Source organism: Piliocolobus tephrosceles, chromosome 1, assembly GCF_002776525.5.
Source record: "Piliocolobus tephrosceles isolate RC106 chromosome 1, ASM277652v3, whole genome shotgun sequence".
Taxonomy (NCBI): Eukaryota; Metazoa; Chordata; class Mammalia; order Primates; family Cercopithecidae; genus Piliocolobus; species Piliocolobus tephrosceles.
In genome coordinates, this window is record NC_045434.1 from 75843132 (window position 1) to 75862032 (window position 18901).

General features: G+C 35.1%; 1 long non-coding RNA gene and 1 pseudogene across 2 annotated transcripts in view; both read right to left on the minus strand.

Moving 5' to 3' along the window:
- The window catches only part of LOC111537012, a 99393-nt gene that overhangs the window by 17285 nt on the left and 63207 nt on the right, over positions 1–18901 (minus strand). The window lies entirely within an intron of this gene.
- LOC111537011 lies at positions 17298–17749 on the minus strand (annotated as a pseudogene). The gene has a single exon (XR_002729882.1). The product of XR_002729882.1 is annotated as a 40S ribosomal protein S25 pseudogene (transcript).

Here is an 18901-nt window from a genome sequence, read left to right on the forward strand (position 1 = left end):
TTTGAACAAATTGGAAAATATACAAACATCCCTGAAAAAAACAAAACTTTTCCTATAATTAGAATTGTGGTGCATTTAAAATATACCAGTTTGCTTTTCTATAGTAATTTAAATATAAATTTCTTATACATGTAAGTTAGAACTTACTATTGCTTTCTTTGTGTAGTAAATATGACAGATTTATTGCCATGAGAGGGTTGTTGTAATTGTATACACAGAAAATGACTATATTTTACTTGAAACACAATGTATTGTGCTTACTACAACTGTGAAATGTATAAATGAAGTATTAGCATAGTTTACAAGTTACCATAATATATTGATTAGGTAGTTACTTTTGTATTTGACGAGAGTTGCAGAATTAAGAAAATAATTCTGAAACTATATAAATGCCTATTCATCATACTTTAATGAGAAGTTGGGGAGAGAAATTGAAAACCCATTTATAACTTGCTACAGGCTGTGTTTTTAAAAGTTTCTCAAAATGTATTGTAATGTAAATCAACAGAGCATCTTAATATGTGAAGCAAACTGATAGAATTACAAGGAGAAATAGTTGAATTCACCTATTATAGTTGGAGACATCAACACCCCTATGTCAGAAATGACAGATCCAGCAGGCATTAAATCAGTAAAGACATAGTTGACCTAATGAACATAATCAATCAGTGGGATATAATGGATATCTCTAGACTACTTTATTCAACAACAGCAGAATATGCATTTTTCTCAAGTACACCTGGAACATTCAACGAGATAGCCCACAATCTGGGCCATAAAACATATCTTACCAAATTTGAAAAAATGGTCATACAATGAAAGAAAGTCATACAATGTTTGCCCTCAGACCACAATGAAATTAAGCTAAAAGTCAATAACAGAAAGATAACTGGAAATTCCTCAAACAGTTAGAGATTAAGCAACATGTCTCAATAATCCATGGGTAAAAAAACTGTCAAGAAAAATTTAAAAACATTTTGAACTCAATTAAAATTAAAATGTAACATCAAAATTTGGGGGATGCAGCAAAAGCAATGTTTAGAGGGAAATTTATAGTACTGAATGCATATACTGCAAAAAAAAAAAAAAAAAAACAATGTAAAATCAATAATCTAAGCTCCCATCTTAAGAAACTAGATAAAAAGAGCAATGTAAATCAAAAGTAAGCAGAAGAAAAGAAAGATTTACAGCATAAGTTAATAAAATTGAAAACAGGACATCGAGAGAGAGAAAACTAACAAAACCAAAAGCTGGCTCCTAAAAGGTTTTTAGGAGAAAGGTTTTTAGGAGTAAGGATTTTTGTCCCCTGGAATCTTTTAATATATTTTCTTTATCTTTGATTTTCTGTAGTTTGAAAATGATATGCCTAGAATTTTCTTTTCGTTTCTTTTTTTCTTTCTTTTTGCTGTTTTTCCTACAAAAATAACAGGTGTACTCTGAGCTTCCTGCATCTGTGATTCGGTTTCTGAATTTATTTGGGGAACATTCTCAGTCACGGTTGTTTTAAATATTTTTTTCTGTTTCTTTTTCTCTTTCTTCTTCTTCTGGTTTTCCCATTATCCATAAGTTACACCTTGTCTAGTTTTCTCACGGTTTTTGTCTTTTTTTCTCTTTGCTTTTCAGTTTGTAAGTTCCAACTGATACATTCTCAGAGAGCTTTTCCTTAGCCATATCCAGAAACCTGAGCTCATCAAAGGCATGCTTCATTTGTGTAATGTTGTTTTTTCATCTCTAGCATTTCTTTTCAGTTCTTCCTTAGAATTTTTATCTCTCTCCTCATATTGTCCATCTCTTCATGCATGTTGTCTACTTATCCTTTAGAGTCCTTAGTATATTAACCATAGTTGCTTAGATTCCTGATCTGATCATTTCAACATTCCTTCCATATTTGTTTCTGATTATTTCTCTGTCTCTTCACACTGGGCTTTTTCTCCTTTCTCTATGCCTTTTAATATTTTAAAAGCTAGGCATGATGTACTGGGTAAAAAGAACTGTGCTAAATAGGTCTTTAGTAATGTGTGGTAAGTTTGGGGGAGAATTTGGTTATTCTATAGCCCTATGACTAAGTCTCAGTCTATTGGTGAGCCTGTACCCATAGACCATGAACTTCACCAGTTCTTCAATTTATTTGCCTCACCTTAGGTGGAACAGGATGACTAGAGTGGGCTGGAGTTGGGTACCGCCCTTCCTTCAGGTCAGTTAGGCTCCGAAAAAACCCTAGTAGGTTAGGTTTTGGTAAAATAGTTTCTCTTGAGGACAGGCCTTGTGAAAAACAGAGTGATCTGAAGTCTTTCAAATTGGGCACTTTCTCCTTCTCTCTGCCTGTGCTATAAGGGGATTTTTCTCCCAAATATTCTGCAAGAATCTGATCAAGCTTGCAGAGGTAAGACTCACAGAAGTGTGAAGGCACCCCTATGACTGGGTCTCTTGAAGTTTTTAACTCAAACTTGTCCACATTCAGTCTAGAAATTCATCATTTACCATTTAGGGGCTCTTAACTCTGGCCCTGGTCCATGGAGATTTCTGCTTATAGGTTTCTGTTGCAGTACCTTGTGACTCTCTACATTCACCTGACGCTCCCATTCTGGGGGCAGTGGTTTGCCCTGTGACCTCACTTCTCTGAGCGATCTACGAAAAGTTGATTTTTTTGCAGTTTGTTCAGCTTTTTACTTATTAGCACAAAGTGAGACTTTCAAGTTCCTTACATGCTTGACTGGAAACCGAAAATGGTAATCTATTTTATGTCACCCTCTTTCCTTTTTATCTTATTCTATTGTCTTCAGCCTCTGCTGATTAATCATGCAGATCATTACTTTTAAAATAAGTTTATCTGTTTCCTAGTAAAGGCTTTTCAGACTAGTTCTTTCCAGGAGTGACATTCATTTTCTACATTTTTCACCATTTTCCACCTTGAGCCAATTTGGTTTTCTTCTCACTTACCTAAAAATAAAGAGAGACCCTTCCAGATTCAATGTTTACCAACACCCAGTGTGGGGTTGACCTTGTCTTCATGCTGTGTGTAATCTGGTACTAGCAGAACCTCTTCTCCTGGTATATGTGAGCAACACAGAACACACTTGCTTAATTGAACAAATTTTCAATTTGTGCAATTTTTCTAGACTGAGCCTCTTCCTGTACTCATTGTCTACTTCTTAAAAATAGAATTACTAATATTTATTGATACTTGAATTTCTGCTATCTTACAAAATATTTTATTTGTGAAATTTTTCCCATTCCCACTTTAATCTTCAGAATGTGATTTGTTCAAATTTGTGTCTTCCCAATTGTTCTCTGACAGGTAAATACTGAAACAGAGGAGGCAGAGAGAAGGTACTCTAGTTGACAGAAAAAAAAAAAAAATGCTTCTTCTTTAGAGAAATTGCTGTCCATTTTTCTGTTTAGTAGAGACCTTAAAGCCTCCATAGAAAAATACAAATTGAAAAAACAGAATATTATTCCAGGGTCACAGAAGATAATATAGGTGAGAATTATTTATTAGAAAACAGAGGAATTTTTTTAAGTTCACCATCATGAATGAAATTGAAGAAGACATGGTATCTCGAAAGAGAAAAAGAAACTTCATCAGGAAAAAATTGAGATGCCAGCAGGAAGATGTTTGGAGAATGAAAATAGTCCCCTCCCAAAGGACCTTTTACAGCTGGCAATTAAAACTGTTCCCAGCAAAAGAGTATGAAAGAAGTCTTCTGGCAAGCAGAAATTTCTCTCAGATCCTAGAAACAGATTTATGGTCAGACCAACTGTTTGATGTTGAGGAACTGTTCTATTTTTCACTGTCTGCATAACAATTTTAGTGGGAAATTAGGAGAGGCTGAGTTAGGGACTGCTGGCCAGTTGACTTTGTGTCCATAAACTTTCTCTCTTAGTTCTAAACAGTATCTTCAGGCAAAAGCAAATGTTTTTGCCACTGGGAAACATGGATAAGGCTCCAAAAGTTGCAGGGTTAGTGGCATATGACCTCTGGCCTCCTTCTTGACACTATTACTGTGTACTGATGCCAGATTAGGGTACTGATTCTGCAAATTCTCACAACGTGGATAATTAAGAATTGATTTCTTTTCCTCTTTGGATTAGTGGAAAGGGCCCTGAGGAGGAGGAACTTTGGGCCAGCTACTTTGGATCTTGGTTATTGCATCTATGAAATTACAGTAACCCAAACTTTGTCATACCTATTGTCAAAGGTTATAAGCACAAACTAAGTTACTACTGATTTTGAAATTAAAAAAAAAAATTAAGAACAGATTATAATTTTCTGGAACCCAGAATGTGAGGTAAAAGTCAATTCTAAGAAGATGATTGGCCTATGATCTCATAGTCATAGATTGAGCAATTTGGTAAACAATCACACCTCAAAAATAAATGGGATGTCAGGGAACATTTTCTTTCTCATAAATATAAGTAATTCAAATATTAAAATTCTGATCACTAAATGAGCAAAATACATGTTGATTCAATTGTATTCACTCATCAATGAGAAAAAAATTAAACCCAGATGAAAATATCTTGTTTAATAAAAAGTCCTCTAGGGTTGATTGTATTTTCCTATCACTTAAATAAGTGCTAATTTTTAGGATCTGGTTGTGTTTTGAATTTAATTATTATAGAAAATACTATGAGAAAAGAATGAAACACAAGATTATTAGACCATAGTACACAGCTTAAACATTCACATATTATGAAATTGTCTTGGACTGAGAACAGCTGCCAATATCAGTAAAAATGATATCTGATGTCTCAGAATAAGGTTCATTATTCTCACACCTGTGATTTTATAACATATTTGCCAAATTACATAAAACTGGCTGTTTTAGTTTATTTTCATGTTAAAAGTATTATAATTATTTTCATGCTTTGATTGAAAAAAATTTTTTAAAGTATGAGTAAATTCAACTATTCTCATCATTCTCAAACAAATTACAGTACTAATAATTCACACACATTCACAAAAAAGATTTGTTAATTTTTTCTGACTTTTTCAGACAACAGAATTAACATTAGGAGTACTGCCTATCATCACAATGAAAATCTAAGTTTCAGGCATCTATTTCCACTATATTTACTCATTATTTACTCAACAATGAAGCTAAATAAATGCTCAGGCAAGAAGATAACAGATATTTTCAATGTAAAACTTCAAGGCTAGAGGAGTTTTTTTCAAGGTAACATCATTTCCTACAAAATTATTACTGAGATTTTTATTGTGATTAATTCTTCAGTCCTTTACACATTTGCAATCACCACATCTAAACCTAAGACAAGATCAATATTCAATCATATAACTGTATTATTTGTCTTTCTTTTTCTCCCTTTTTGATTTTCTCTTTTAGAATCTTGACATAAACACACACACTATATATATGATATATATATACACTATATATACATATATATATACACGATTACATCCCATAGTTTTCTCCTGAATGAGATTTTTCAATATTCCTAATTTCTTGATTTACATATTAAAGTAAGACTTTTAAACTTTTCCTGTGGCATATTATGTTTTAGCTGGACTTGGCTGTTTTTTCATATATACAAAGAACATTCTTTCATAATCTGCTTTTTAGTTTTTATTTGTGTTTGCTGTGTGTGTGTGCAAAACAGTCCTAGTACAAAAAAGGAAAAGAGATGTAATATTAAAGTACAGGTTATGAAGACTAAGTTTAGGAACATGTAAAGAGAAGCTAATCATTAATCAGGAGAGTTGATAATTATTAATCAGAAGAGATGCTATACTCTTTTTGTAAGGAATCCTGTAAGCAGGCTCTTGTATTTTTAAAACTACAACATAAGTCCAATGTTATCCAGATAAAAAGTGGCAGGGACAAGATTAAATTCTCATTTATCAAAATAATACATAATCTGATCTCTCAACTACTTTGCTGTGTTACCTCCCAGGCTTGGGGTAACAAGGTTAAATGACTACTACTGATGCCCGGTGGCCTATTTGTCTTTCTCTGGTCCCTTATGTGATGGATTTTCAGAGTGAAAGCCAATCTTATTCTTGGTTATGAGGTAAATATTTTCTTGACTTCCATTCAACCTGTCTTATTAGAAATGAGCATTTGCAGACATGAGAGTGAGTATGAAGATAAAATAAATCAGGATAATCATGTAAAAAAAAATCATAACACCAAAGTTCAGAACATCAGAGACCTGCACAGAGGCAAACATCCTGTATCAACAATGAAGCTGTTTAGATTCTACCTTTTCTTCCTGGATAAGTAAAATTATTAGAGGTAATACCTATCTCAATGAGAAGCAACATAAATCTTAAGTACTGAGTAGAAAACCTGAAGATATATAATCAGTATGTTTTCTTAAGTATAGCTATATAAAATTATATAATTAGATGATATCATATATATTATATATGTACTACCTATATACACACACGCACACATACACACACACCCCAGCATATATAAACTGTATGGAGACCTCCAGGGAAATGACTACTGTGGTATTAATGAAATTCAAGAGCTTACAATATGGGGGTATAATAACAGTGACAATGAACATTCTCTGCTGGATTGATATATCTTCAACTTCAGTAGGGAATATAAACAACATTTTGAAAAATTAAAGAAAATGATACAAACATATGAAGAATCCAGTCATCTTCTTATATTTTTGGATATTTAAAAAGTATTTATCCATAATTTATTTCACAATCCTACTAGGTGCTTTACAAAAATAACTAAATAAAGCTTCCATTCTCCATGCCTAAAATAGCAATGACACAGATAACCTACAAGAGGGCATGAAAACATAAAATTATCTTCAAAATAGATGAACAAAAATAACATGGAATACTAACATGTCCAGTTCTTCTGTATAATCTCTCTTGGTGCAAAATCTACTCCTTGGCTCCTCTTAATAGTAGAAAGGAGTTGAAACCACCTTGCCCTCAAAAAAATCCCTTTCCTGGTGTGCAAATACTTCATTTGCCAATTCACAAAGAGTTTGTTTAATGTTCGTGTTCAAATTACAACAACCCTGACTTTTTTTTCTGGGATGTTATCATGCTAAGGACATGCAGCATATCTTCATGGTGAAATGATACTAGACTGAAACAAAACCAGAATTCATTGACAAACTAGAAATTTAATTTTATTTCTTGTCCTTTACCAAAAGTGATAGCTATAAAATTTAGTAGTTCCCTTACTGAATAAGATTTCCTTTTAGTCATTGTTTTGCACATAATCCAGAAAAGTTTGTTGGCTGCAATTCTTGTGGTGTTACTAAAATATTTCTTTAACATCCCAAGCTAATATTATGTGTATGAATAGAAGACTAAGACAGAAGCTGAATTTTCCTATTGTACTTCATCACAGGTTATACAGGGATTCAAAATTTGGCAGGTTTTAGTAAATACTGCATACGCTGAAAGAGTTTAGAGTTTTGGTTCTTCTTATTGTCCCACATATAATTTCCCCACAGACTCACATTTAATTAAATTTTCTTATTCAAGTTTATACTTGTTCCAAACCATAGAATTCCACTAATAATTTACATATTTTGGTAAGAAAATAGAACAAGCATATTTTCCATCAAGTATTTTTGTCAACAGGAAAAGATGCAATTGAATAATATTGACTGATCTGAAAATCAAACTCATTCCTATGAAGCTCTCAGAAACTGAAGTTCTAAGTACTTATTCCTTTTTTTTTTTTTTGTCTAAGTGTACACATTTAAGAGGCCTCAAAATATTTCTGAAGTAAAAGAATGACAGAAAATTCAGGTGGGAATTAGTCACTGCAGGCTTTTACTCAGGTTAAGGTGATATATTTCATGAATGAAGATAAGGCTTGAGCACATGTCTAGAGTTTTGCTTCTGAGCTTAAAGTAGCTATGGCAATAATTTTCTATCGCCCACCCTCAAAGTTGACTGTCCTTGAGTTGACACAATGGAGTTCTCTTGAAAACCTAAAGCAAACACAGAGAACTTCAGCATAAATAACTTAAGGAATTACCTTTGTAAGAAAATACTTGTTTCTTATGATAATTTTAAATAAAAGTTCAATAATTGTGCCTGATTTGTAATCTATAAATGTACATCTTTTTACCTTAAACTATTTATAGATTTTACTAATTTAGAATTTAATAGGCCCTTTATATTTATGAAGAGTTTAAAAAAGGGTGTTTTAATGATTTATGGTCTTATAATGTTTGTGTATTTAAAGTAGACGCCTATTCAGCAGTGCTCTACCTAATACATTGAACAGCCATATTCCATGTGTTCATTCAACAAATGCCAGACAGTGACTGAAAAACAGAACTTTCATGGAAATGCCCTCTATACAGCTTACCTTCTAATAGGGGGATAAGTTTATACCAGTCAATAGACCAGCCAATAACCAGCAAATAAATTAATTATGCATTTTAAGGAATGTTCCCAAGGAACCTAACATTCTAAGGTAAATCATCATAATAATAATAATGGGGAAGAAGAGGAGGACCCACTTGTATTTAATAATCACGGACTGCCTCTCTGGCAAGGCGACTTGAGCTATGACCTGGGAAATGAGATGCCAGCCATGGAATGAAGTTGAATATGAGTGTTTTAGGTCGAGAAAACTGTATATTTAGACCTTGAGATGAAGAAGAGCTTGACATATTCAATGTATTCAATGATTTTTTTTAAAAAAAATAAAAACATATGGAAGAGCATGATGAACCAGGGGTTAAGGAGTAAAATAATGTGTTAGATAACTACTCAAAAGGTGTCTTAGAAATACGAAGTCTTGAATTCATGTTTGACTCACTTCCTTCAACCCAAATGCAAAGCAGTTAATAATGAAGTAGGAAAAAATGGGAGAAAAAAGACATAGAGTGGCTCAAAGTATTAACATCTTTATGGAATTGGTGAGTTTAGATAATACTATATAGATAATAAAAGCAACTTATAGAAGTTGGGAATAATGAGGCTTACTACTTGGATCAAAGAACTGAGCTATGTGCCCTATCTCAAGAAAAGTAGACTAAAACAAAAAATGTTAACGATTGCCTGAGGCTACAGCTTTTGATAAGCTGCATATCTAAAAATGTAGAAGACATGCACAGCCTCCTCCTCAGGAACTGAACAGTGCCCACTGGCAGAGTAACTGAATTTTTTAATACATTTAATATCATAAAGTAAGTGTCCTGAGTGTTTTTAGTTTGGACTTGCAGCACTGGTAAGCTAGGAAGGTGACCAAAAAGTTGTTAGAAAGTACACACAAAGAAGTTAAGACAATCAAAAGATGTCTTCCACAAAAAATAAACCTGCAAACAAAAATTCCAAAATACCTGAAGAATTGAACAAAATTTAAAGTTAAAAAGTATTAAAATCAATAATTAAAAGATATTTCACTTCAAATGAAATTGATTTTATAGATGTCTGGCAAATAATTTGAGACAAATTAGTATCCTCACAGACAATAATTAAAGAATAATTTCTGTTCAAAAAAGGTAAACATTTATTATACAGCATAGGAATAATTGAGCAAACACTTGGAAAAAATAAAAAAACAAGCAAGAGATTATGAAAATGATAATTTGAATCATTGAAATAAAAAGAGAGAGTTTGGTTTCCAGATTGGCATATAAGGAACTTGGAAGCTTTCTCTCCATTCTAACAGGTAAAAATCTGAACAAACTGCAAAATCAGTAGCTCTTCTTCTAAGAGCTATCTACACCTCACAGAAATGACGTCACAGGGTCAACTACTGCCCCCAAAATCGGTGAGACAGACAGGAGGTTACAGAGAATCACAACTGACCAGAGCTGGAACCTCACGGGAAGGAGAACTGAAGTAGGAAAATATGAACTGTAATTGAAAAATAGAGATTTCATGAGGACAATTCTAGGAGTTAAAATCGCCAGGAAGATCTGGTAATGGGGGGGGGGGGGGGCGGACAACACATTTTTGAGAGCTTTATCACCAGAAGCTCTGCTAGGTTTTCATCGTAAATACCAGAGAAAAATTCCATCATGCTTCCAAAAAGGGGAGGGGAAAAGTATTTTGAGATATGGCAGAGTATTCTGTTCTTTTTAATAAGGCCTGCCCGAAAGACAAATTATTTTATCTGAGCCTACCTACTGCATTTTTATCAGTGCCTAACTGACTTGGAGGAAGGAACATACTCAACTTTAGCCCAGTATCACCTTCCTTCCATCTGGGGGATGTAAAATACTCAAGTCCAGCTTACACCAGCCTTCCACATAAAGGAATAAAACTACCCAACTTCTGCCCCTACTAGCCATCCTATCTCACCTAAGGGATGTGGGTTGGGGTGGGAAAATGAGAAGAACTGGTGAAGTTCTCAGTTTACCAGCTAACCAAAAGAATAAGACTTAATCGTAAGACTAAAATGCTTCCCCTACTCCCAAAGCTTACCATCACATTACTAAAGGCCTATTTACCACAGATCCCTTTACCCAGTACATTATGCTCAGCTTTTACCAAAAAATTAAAACCATACCCCAGAGGGAAAATACAATTTGAAGAGACAAAGAAAATATCAGAAACAGACACAGGAGAAATGCTGGAATTATCAGATTGGGAATTAAAACAACTATGACTAATATGATAAAGACTCTTATTGATAAAGTAGACAGCACGTAAAACCAAATGGGTAATGTAAGCAGAGGGATGAAAAATTAGAAAGAAACCAAAATTGTTATAGAGGAAAAACACTGTTTCAGAAATGAAGAATGCCTTTTGTAGACTCCTGAGATGACTGGGCATGGCTGAGGAAAGAATCTCTGAGAATATGTCAATAGAAACATACAAACTGAAATGCAAAGGAAAAAAGGCTAAGGGAAAAAAATAACAGAACATCTAAGGACTTTTGTAGTGGGACAACTACAGAATGTGTAACTTATGCATAATTAGACTACCAGAAGAGAAGAAACAGAGAAAGAAACAGAAGAAAAGCTTGAAACAGTAATGACTGAAAATGTCCTCCAAAGTAATGTCAGACACCAAACCACAAGTTCAGGATGCCTACAGGACAATAAGCAGGATAAATGCCAAATACACCCACACCCACACCTAGGCATATCATTTTTAAACTATATAAAATCAAACATTAAGAAAAAGTTTTGAAGGAGGTCAGAGTAAAAAAAAACAACACCTTACTTATAGGGAAACAAAGATAAGAAATGCATGACTTTCCTCAGAAACCATGTAAGCAAGAGAGTGGAAGGAATTATTTACAGTGTTGAGAGAAAAATTGCCAATCTATAATTCTATATCATGTAAAATGATTCTTCAAAAGTGAAAGAGAAATAAAGTCTTTCTTAGACAAACTTGAATGAGAAAAATTGTTGGCAGTAGACATGCTTTGCAAGATATGTTAAAAACAAAATTCTTTAGAGAGAAGGAAAACCTTATAGCTCAGAAACTTGGTCTACATAAAGAAAACATTAAAGAAGAAATAAGTTAAGGTAAAATAAAACCTTTCTTTATTCTTAATTGATCTAACAGTTAACAACTTATTCAAAAGAGTCATAGCAACAGTGTATTCAATTAGGTATGCTTATGTATATGTCATATAAATATATATGCACATTTATATGTAAATGAAATGAATAATAGGAATAATACAAAGAATAAGAAGTATTAAGTGTAGCTGGTTAATATAAAGCACTCACACTACCTGTGAATGGTATACTGTTATTTAAAAGTGAGCTTGGATTAGGTTTTTTTTTTTTACAAATTATAGAGCAAGCACTAAAACAAGTAAACAATGAATATAACTAATATGCTAAAACAGGAGAGAAAACAAAATTATATAAAATGCTCAATTAAAACCACAAAAAGCAAAGAAAAAAGAAAGAAGGCAAAGGCAGAAAAGTAGTAGCAAAGAATAAGAGTAACAAAGGGAAAAGAGTAACAATATGGTAGATATTAGTGCAAATATATCTGTAGTCACTTTGAACATCAATAGCTTAAATACATTAATTAAAAGGCAGAGGTGGTCAGAAGAGAACAAAAAATAAGATGCTACTATGTGCTGTCTACAAGAAGGCCACTTTAAATACAAAGACATATCGAATAAAAGTAAATAAATGTGGAAATATGTCATGCTAACACTAATCAAAAGAAAACAAGAGAATATTAATATTAATTTGAGACAGAGCAGACTTCACCACAATGTAAGTTATCAAATGTAAACACTATTACATAAAGGGTTCAATTATTCGATAAGATATAATAATCCTAAACGTATATATGCCTAATGACAGAACACCAAACTAAATGAAACAAAAACTGATATAACTGCAAATAGAAATAGATTAATTCATTGTGATAGTTGGAGATCTCAAAATGTCTACCAAAAATGAACAGATCCAGTATGGAGAAAATCAGTAAGAACACAGTTGAACTGAAAAACACCATCAATCAACTAAATATAATGGACATCTACAGAGTATTTTATCCAAGAGCAGCAGAATATACATCCTTCTTAAGCTCACATGAAACTTTTACCAATATAGATCACATTCTGGGCTATAAAACACACATTAACCAATTTAAAGAAAAAGAAATCATGAAGTATCTGCTCACAGAACTCAGCGGAATTAAGCTAGAAGTCTATAATAGATATATAACAGAGAATTTCCAAAATAGTTGGAGATTACACAACACACTTCTCAATAATACATGGGTCAAAGAAGAAATATTCAGTAAAACAAGATATTATTAACTAAATGGAAATAAAAGCACAAATTAATACATTTCTTAGGCTGCAACGAAAACAGTGTTTAGAGCGAAGTGCATAGCATTGAATGTACATATTAGAAAAGACAAAAATCACACTTTGGAAGAAGACAATGATTTAATAAAAATATGCCAAAATGGTATTAGTGAAGATAGTGAAATAATGACCTCTAAAATTTGCCATTCTATAAAAGCAATGAAAAAACTGGAAGAAACCATCAGAATAGACTTTTTCAGAACCCTGGATACTAGCCAAAGGCTAATAGCATCCTTTGGAATGTTTAGTCAAGCAATATGGAATCTCAGTAAGAGCATCAAGATTTGTGGTACTCTAACCTTCTTCCCATTTCTGCTACCAAATTCATCTGTCATCCTGAAAATTACACTCCAGATTCCTAAAAACTAAGGGAGTAAAACAAAGTTAGAGCCCTTTAAAAGACTCTTTTTTTCTTTTCTTTTTTTTTAGACAGTCTCGCTCTGTCACCCAGGCTGGAGTGGGCGATCTCGGCTCACTGCAAGCTCCACCTCCCGGGTTCACGCCATTTTCCTACCTCAGCCTCCCGAGTAGCTGGGACTACAGCATGCACCACCATGCCCAGGTAATTTTTGTATTTTTAGTAGAGACGGGGTTTCACTGTGTTAGCCAGGATGGTCTCGATCTCCTGACCTCATGATCAGCCTGCCTCAGCCTCCCAAAGTGCTGGGATTACAGGCGTGAGCCACCACACCCAGCCAAAAGACTCTTTTTTCAAAGAATGATTATCAGGTCTCTCTGGTGGTTCTTAGGATGACCCCAATCAAGACATATCTTTATTTGACCCAATTCAAACTTGTGAGGTACTGAAGCCTCTCTTTGGAAAGTGTTTGTTGAATGTTTTGACACCCATTTTTGCTTGGGACAATAGACACCAGTTGGGAAAAACTATAGAGTAGCCAAAAACCTTAAAGGAAAAGCTTATGTGTGAGATGTATGTAAGAGTTTTGAAAAGCTCTGACTTATACCTGGGAATGTAGAAAACTGTGAATATGTAGCACTGTGCCAAGCTCATTAGAAATCTGAGAAGGCCCTAAGCCCTCACATTCTAATTTGCCTTGAGTCTCTGAGCAAAGGAAGTGGTGACTAAGGCAGAGTTGTAAACTGTCTGTCTGAGTGTTGAAAGCATACTTCATCATATATATAGGGCCCCTTAGCAAAGACTGCGAGATTGATTGGTTCCAAGGCATTCTAAGCAAACCTCTTCTAATGATTAGCTAACCATCAAACTTACTGAGATTACAGTGTCTACAAATGAGAAAGATACAGACTTCATAGAATTAGTCCAGAAGTCACTAAACAAACCAACAGTAACAATTAAACAAGTAGCTATAAAAAACTCTGTGGAAGAGGGTGAATCTGATTTCCAGAGTTGCCACATTATATTATTTAAACTACTCAATTTTTAACAACAGCAACAACAAAATGAGAGTTGCCAAAAACACAAGAAAATATGAACCATAGACAGGAAAAAAAAGGCAATTCTTAGAAACTGTGCCTGAGGAGACCCAGATTATTGACCTACTGGACAAATAAGGTCCTCAAGTCAGTATTTATAATTATATTCAAAGACTCAGAGAAAACTAGTTCTAAAGAATTTTTTTTAAGTATAAGACTGATATCATACTAAATAGAAAATATCAATACAGAGATGGAAATTTTTTTGAAAAAATAATAACTTGGAGTTGTAAAGTACAATATACCACTATGAAAAACTCAGGCACAGAGATGGAGCAAAATGACCAAATATAACTCTCCAGTGATTATCTCTGTACAGGAACAACAAATTAAACAACTTTCCACATAAGAAAGCACCTTCATAAGAACCAAAAATCAGGTGAATGATCACAGTATCTAGTTTCAACGTCATATCAATGGAAGAGTCACCAAGGAGGGTAGAAAAGAAAGCCTTGAATTGCTGACACCACTTCTCCCCCATCCCTTAGCAATGGCTGCAAGGCATGGAGAGACAATCGGTCTGTCTAGAGGAGGAAAAGCACAGTAATTGTGGGACTTTGCATTGGAACTCAGGGCTGCCTGTCACAGTAGAAAGCAACACAGGGCAAAATTCAGCTAGCACCCAGAAAAGAGCATTTTGACTGGATCAAGCCAGAGGAGAACTGTCCATCCCAGCGGTCAGAATCCGAGTTCCTGTTAATCCCACGATCACCAGCTACATTGTTCTGGGGACATATATAAATTTCAAAGGCCGTCTAGGCAACAAGAGCTGTAATTCCTAGGCAAGTCTTGAAGCTGTGCTGGGCTGGGATCCAATAAACTTGGGTTACACAGGACCTAGTGAGATGCAAGCTAAAGTGGCCAACAAAGTGCTTGCATCATGCCTCTCCCAACCACAGGCAATGCAGCTTTGGGAGAGATACCTTCTTTGGACTTGAGAGAGAAGAGGGAAGAGTAAAGAGGAATTTATCTTTGCAACCTGGATACCAGCTCAGCCACAGTAGAATAGGGCACAAGGTGGATTCTGAGGCCCCCATTCCAGGCACTAGTTCCTAATGACATTTCTGCACATACTGTGGGCCAAGAGGGAACATACTGCCTTGAAGGGAAGAACAAAGTTCTGGTGGGATCCATCATCTGCTCACCAAAGAGCTCTTGGGCCTTAAATAAACACCAGTAGTAGCCAAGCAGTATTCACTGTGAGCCTTGGGTTAAGACCCAGTGCTGTGCTGGCTTCAGGTGTGACCAGCTCTTTCCCAGCTGTAGTGGCCATGGGGAAAGCCTCCTTCTGCTCGAGAAAAGGAGAGGAAAAAGTAAAGGGGATTTTGCTTTGCAGTTTAGGCACCAGGTCAACCACAGTGAGACAGAGTACCAAGTGGGCTCCTGGCAATCCCGATTACAAGCAATGGCTCCTGGATGACATTTCTGGGCCTGACTTGGGCCAGAAGGGAGCCCACTTCTCTGAAGGGGGAGACTGAGGCCTGGCAGCATTTACAAGCTGACCGAAGAGCTGTTGGGTCCTGAGTAAACATCAGTGGTGGCCAGGCAGTACTAACCATGGGCCTGAATGGCAGTGCACATGGAAACAGAGTTCTTCTGCTTGAGAAAAGGAAAGAGTGGAAAGGACTTTATCCTATGGCTTGGATGCCAGCTCAGCTGCAACAGAATAGAACACCAAGGAGATTTCTAAGGTTCTGCACTCCAGGCCTTGGCTCCTGGAAGGCAATTCTGGATCTGTGCTGAACCAGGGAAAAGCTTGCCTTTTGGATGGGGAAGGACACAAGCCTAACTAGGTTTGCCACATACTGATTGAAGAGCCTTGGGCCTTGAGTGAATATTGGTGGTAGCCAGGGAGTGATTCCTATGGGCCACGGTTGAAACTCAGTGCTGTAGTGGATTCAGGTTGAACCAAGCACTGTTCCAGTAATAATGACCACAGGGGTACTTGTGTCACCCCTCTTCCAGATCCAGGCAGCTCATCACGAAGAGAGAGACTTCATTTGTTTGGAGGAAAATAAGGGAAGAGAACAAGAATCCCTATCTGGTAATCCAAGGAATTCTCTTAGATTATATCCAAGACCCCCAAGATGATACCTAATTGAGACTGCAATAACCACAACATTACTAAGTTTGGGGTGCTCCCTAATGCATATATAGCTGCAGTGATCAAAAACGTAAGATTACAACACTCAATTCCCTTTGAATACTTGGAAACTCTTCCCAAGAAGGACAGGTACACACAAGCCCAGACTGCAAAAACTACAATAAATACCTAACTCTTCAATGCCCAGACATTGATGAACATCAACAAGCATCAGGACAATCCAGGAAAACAGACTTCACCAAACAAACTAAATTAAACACCAGTGACCAATCCTGGAGTTACAGGTAAATGTGACCTTTTAGAGAGAGAATTCAAATGAATTGTTTTGAAAAAGCTCAGTGAAATTCAAGATAACACAGAGAAAGAATTCAGCATCCTATCATATAAATTTAACAAAGAGATTGAAACAATGTTTAAAAATCAAGCAGAAATGTCAGGAGCTGAAAAATTCAACTGCACACTGAAGAATGCATCAGAGACTCTCAACAGCAGAATGGACCACACAGAAAAATTAAAGATCTTGAAGACAGGCTATTTGAAAACACACAGTCAAAAGAGACAAATGAAAAACAAAAAATGTAATGAGGCATGCCAACAAGATATAGAAAATAGCTTCAAAAGGACAAATATGAGACTTATTAACCTTAAAGAGGAGGTAGAGAGAGAGATCAGGGTAGAAGTTTTATTCAAAGAAATACTAACAGAGAACTTCCCAAAGCTAGAGAAAGATATCAAGATTCAAATACAAGATTATAGAACACCAAGCAGATTGAGCCCAAACAAGATTATCTCAAGACACTGGATAATCAAACTCCCAAAGGTTAAAGATAAAGAAAGGATTCTAAAAGCAGCAAGAGAAAAGAAATAAATTACATACAAAGGAACTCAAATGCATGTGGCAGCAGACTTCTCAGTGGAAACCTAACAGGTCGAGAGAGAGGCATTACATATTTAAAGTGCTAAAGAAATAAAACTTTTTTTTTTAATTTAATAAAGTTTTATTTTTCCAAATGTACAGTTGGTTGGACATATTCATGCATCTTCACCAGCAGCTGGAGCATCTCCGCCCTTGGTATTTCTGGTGTAAATTACTTGAGCTCTGTGCTTTGAAACCAGTTTGATAAGTCCTTTACTAAGGAGCTCCTGAAGGGCTGCCCTGGCCAGGGAGCCTCGAATCTTCAGTCTCTCAGAGACCACAGCTGGGGTTATAAGTTTATAGTTTTGGAACTTCCTTACAGAGTTTGTCATAGGTAGCTTTGTCAAACAAGACTAAGTTATTGAGCCTGTCCTGAACTTTGCCTTTGGACCACTTCTTCTTTTTGGCCTTGCCCCCGGATTTGTTCACTGGGTCTTTGTCTTTCTTGGCCGACTTTCTGGCGTCCTTCTTCTTCTTGTCGTCCTTGGGAGGCATTGCGAAGCTCAGAGAGCAGCAGCGGACACCATAGGCTTGCTAAGATGTCGGACAAAAAGGAAATAAAACTTTTTATACTAGAATAGTATAGCCAATAAAATTATCCTTCAAACATGAAGGAGAAATAAAGACTTTCCTAGAAAAAAATATGCTGAAGGATTTTGTTAACACCAGACCTGTCTTACAGAAAATGCTAAAACAAGTTCTTCTATCTGAACGGATATTAATGAGCAATGAGAAATCACCTGACGGTATAAAATTCACCAGTAATAGTAAGTAGAGTAAACACAGACAAACACAGAATATTATAACATTGCAATTGTAGTATATAAATTACTTATTTCTTGAGCAGAAAGACTAAACTATAAGCCTACCAAAAATAACAACAACAACAACTTCAAGGCATAGCATAAGAAGATATAAACAGAAGCAACAAAAAGTTGAAAAGTAGGAGCATGAACTTAAAAGGTGGATTTTTTATTAGTTTTCACTTTCCCTGTTGTTAGTTTGTTTGTGCAATGTGGTAAGTGGACAAGAATTTAAAACAACAGGTTTTAAGATGTTATTTGCAAGCCTTGTGGTTACATTAAATCATAAAACCTACAACATACACATAAAAAAATAAAAAGCCAGAAGTTAAAACATACCACCAGAGAAAATCACCTTCCCTAAAAGGAAGACAAGAAGAAAGAATGGAAGAAAGAGAAAAACACAAACAATCAGAAAACAAATAACAAATGGAAAGAGTAAGTCCTTACTTATCAAAAATAACATTGAATGTAAATGCGCTAAACTCTCCAACCAAAAGACATAGAGTGGCTGAATGGATTAAAAATGTAATAGCCAATGATCTATTTCATATAAGATTAGTAACCAGAATATATACGCAGCTCAAACAACTCAATAGGAAAAACATCTAATAATCCTATCAAAAATAGGCAAAATATCAGAATAGACATTTCTCAAAAGATGACATACAAATGGCAAACACATATATGAAAAGGTGCTCAACATCATTGATCATCAGAAAAATATAAATAAGAACAACAATGAGATACTGTCTCACCCTAGTTAAAATGACTTTTATCCAAAAGAAAGGCAATAACAAATTCTGGGGAGGATGTGGATAAAAGGGAAACCTCTAACACTGTTGGTGAGAATGTAAAT